This window comes from Trachypithecus francoisi, unplaced genomic scaffold (genome assembly GCF_009764315.1).
Source record: "Trachypithecus francoisi isolate TF-2019V2 unplaced genomic scaffold, Tfra_2.0 Lachesis_group14, whole genome shotgun sequence".
In the NCBI taxonomy this organism is placed as follows: domain Eukaryota; kingdom Metazoa; phylum Chordata; class Mammalia; order Primates; family Cercopithecidae; genus Trachypithecus; species Trachypithecus francoisi.
Genome location: NW_022681459.1, coordinates 28240511 through 28244196, shown reverse-complemented (window position 1 = coordinate 28244196; position 3686 = coordinate 28240511). Strand labels below are relative to the sequence as shown.

The window sequence follows — 3686 nt, the reverse complement described above, 5'->3', positions numbered from 1 at the left end:
AAACATTAAAAAGAGCATTGGTGGATCAAGCATTGTTTTCCCCACAGGAAGAAAATAAAACAAAAATTACACGTTAAAATTCAAAATGAGCTACCAATGGCTTATAGTCCTAGTGTGCTACATGAAGTTTACAAAAGGCTAGGCTTTGCGCTGTCAGCATCTTCTTTTTTTTTCTTAGTTTGATTTTGCTATATTGAAAAACGTGTGTGTGTGTGTGCGCGCGTGTGTGTGTGTGTGTTTTCCTTTACAAAACTCCTTCCACAGATGCCTGGGGCCTGTGGCGGGTCACAGTCTGGGCAGATGCTCACAGCAGCATGTGGTACACAGAGAGTTCAGGAGGCTCTGGTAGGGGCTGTTTTTAGAAAACAATTGATTTCCTGTTGAATCAGGTACACGCGTCTGATCACTCCTCCCTCCCTATGCCCTGTCCAGTTCAGGTGGTCCTGGCTTTCTGGCTGTGGGCAGCCAAGAGGACAAAAGAAGGAAAGAAAAAAGGGAAACTAAACCACTGCCCCCTAGTTGGGCCAGGTTTCCCTTGGAGACTGTTGGAGAGGGGGCTTCTGGGTGACAGCCTCCACCCCAACCCCTCCATCCTCTGTTGAGTCTGTTTTCTGCCTGTGTCCCAAACTGACACCAGCTGGTGGCCTGGAGTAGGGAAGGTGGGCAGGTGTGGGCTGGGACAGCCTGCCCTCGCTGGGGATCTCGTCCCTGGGGACCTTGGAGCCACCGGCCAAGTGGGTGCCTGTCAGGTAAGGCCCTGGCCTGGGCTTCCATTCCTCATCATCTCCAGGAAGGGGGATGTTTTGAAAAGGGAAACAAATCTGGGTAGACTGCACCAGCAAAGAAAAATCCCAAACAAAGTCATAAAACAAGCTGGGGAAAAAAAGCCCTAGAAAGCCACACTATCACCAATAGAGAACAACTCAAATGTTAAATTAACTACAAACTTGGATCAACAATAATAGTCCTTTTCTCTTGTCTCTGCAAAATTCAAGTTCAGAGTTGGAATCACACAGCTTCCATTAGTGCTGGTGTGAAGACAGACAACCTCAAACTGTTAAGGCCTCTATGAAAAACAAGTGACCAAATTCCTCAGGAGAAACTGTACTAGTCCTCCAACCTCAGGTCCGGGCTGAGGCAAGTCTGCACTCTCACCACGCCTGCTTTTTTCCTTATTGTTCTATGTAGAATAATAACCTTTACAGGAAAAATACTGCATAACTTTCTTGTATATTTTTTCCATTTTGAATATTAAAGCCCAAACCAGTCGCATCTTCCTGTTTGCACCACCAGGAAGGCTGAGATTCTGGCCCTGGCCCCCAGTGGGCTGCTCTGGGTTTTGGATGCAGCCTCCTCTGTTTCACTGGGATGGAGGCTAGGGCCAGGGAGTCGCCAAACAGACCCAACCCAGCTCTCGGGGAGCAGCCCGGCACTGGGTGGGGCTGAGCTGGAGCTCAGGCCAGCTGCTAATCCCATGAGACTTCTCCATGGCCTCTGCAGTGTCACCTGTACGACCACCTTCTGCCTGCCTCTCCCTGGGCATGCGGAGGGTCTTAGCTGCATGATGGAGGCCCTGCCAGAGGCACCAGAGGCTACCCTGTCTCTGGTGACAAGGAGTGGAGGTCCCAGTGGCCACCAGCGCCCATCCCAGATCTGTAAAGCTATCTGGCCCAGAGTTTTTCTTTGTCGGAAGGTTTTTGATTACTGTTTTAATCTCCTTACTCATTACTGATGTGTTCAAATTTTCTGTTTCCTCATGATTCTGTCTTGGTTGGTTGGTTGGTTGTTTCTAGGAGTTTGTCTATTTCTTCTAGGTTACCCTATTGCCTGGCATATAATTATTCATAGTAATTTATGATTCTTTGTATTTCTGCTGCATAGTTACAATGTTGTCTCTTTGAATTATCTTTTTATTTAATTGAAACTCCTGTTTTCTTGATTTGTTGAGCTACGTGTTTGTCAAGCTTATTTATCTTTAAAAGAAACTCATTATCTTTTCAATAGTCTTTCTAGTCTCTATTTCATTCATTTCTTCACTAATCTTTATTATTTTCTTCTTTCTGTTAACTTTGGGCTTAGTTTGTTGTTTTTCTAGTTACCTCAGGTATAAAGTTAGGTTGTTTATTAGAGATTTTAATTTTTTTCTTAATGTAGGTATTTATTGCTATAAACTTTCCTCTTAGGACTGCTTTTGTAGCGTCTTATAAGTATGGTATATTGTGTTTCTGTTTTCATCTGTCTAAAAATACTTAATTTTGGTTTTAATTTTTTCTTTGTTCAGGAGTGTTGTTTAATTTCCACTTGTTTGTGAGTTTTTCAATTGTCTTTTTGTTATTGATTTCTAATTTCTTGCCATTGTTGTTGGAAAACATACTCGATATGATTTCAGTCTTATTAAATTTGTTAAGACCCTTTTTTGGTCTAACATATTGTCTTCCTGGAGAATATTCCATGTAGACTTGAGAAGAATATGTATTCTTCTACTATTAGATGGAACATTCTGTACACGTGTCTTAGGTTCACTTGGTGTATAGCGTTATTCAAGTCCACTGTTTCCGTATTAATTTTCTGTGTAGACCTACCTATTGTTGAAAGTAGGGTATTAAATGTCCCTACTGTATTGTATTGCTCTTCATTTTCCCTTCAGTTTTATTAATATTAGCTCTATATATTTAAGTGCTCCAATGTTGGGTGCATATGTATTTATAAAGGTTACATGCTTTTGATGAATTGACCCTTTATCATAGTATAATGATCTTTATTGTTTCCTGTGACAGATTTTGACTAAGTCCACTTTGTTTGATGTAAGTATGATGACTCCTGCTCTTGTTTGGTTGCCATTTGCATGTGTTATCTTTTTCATCCCTTCGCTTTCAGCCTATGCATGTCCCTAAGATAAAGCGGATCTCTTGAAGGCAGCATATTGTTGAATCTTATGTTTTTATTTATTCAACCACTGTGTATTTTTTCATTGGATAATTTAATTCAATTAAAGTAGCCATTGATAGGTTAGGACTTATTATTTCCACTTTGTCAAAAGTTTTCTGGCTGTTTTGTGGTTCCTTTACTCTTTTCTTCTTTTATTGTCTTCCTTGGTGATTTGTTGATTTTTTTGTAGTAGAATATTTTGATTCTTTTCTCTTTATCTGTTGCATATCTACTATAGTTTTTAAAGTTAGTGGTTCCCATGAAGCTTGCACAAAACATCTTAGAGCAATTTATTTCATGTTGAAAACAATTTACCTTCAATTTCATTTAAAAGTCCTCTACACTTCTTCAGGCTGGGCACGGTGGCTCACGCCTGTAATCCTAGCACTTTGGGAGGCTGAGGCAGGCAGATCACAAGGTCAGGAGATTGAGACCATCCTGGCTAAAACTGTGAAACCCCATTTCTACTAAAAATACAAAAAAAATATTAGCCTGGCGTGGTGGCAGGCGCCTGTAGTCCCAGCTACTCAGGAGGCTGAGGCGGGAGAATGGCATGAACCTGGGAGGCAGAGCTTGCAGTGAGCTGAGATTGTGCCACTGCACTCCAGCCTGGGTGACAGAGGGAGACTCTGTCTCCAAAAAAAAAAAAAAAAAAAGGTCCTCTACACTTCTTCACCACTCCAAAAAATTACGCTGCCAATGTTACACTTTACATCTTTTCATATTATGTGTCCATTAACAGATTATTGTAGATATCA

At 41.4% G+C, this 3686-nt stretch overlaps 1 pseudogene; it reads right to left on the bottom strand.

Moving 5' to 3' along the window:
• Positions 1-285: 285 nt before the first annotated feature.
• On the bottom strand, positions 286-1543 carry LOC117096762 (annotated as a pseudogene).
• Between the last annotated feature and the right edge of the window lie 2143 nt (positions 1544-3686).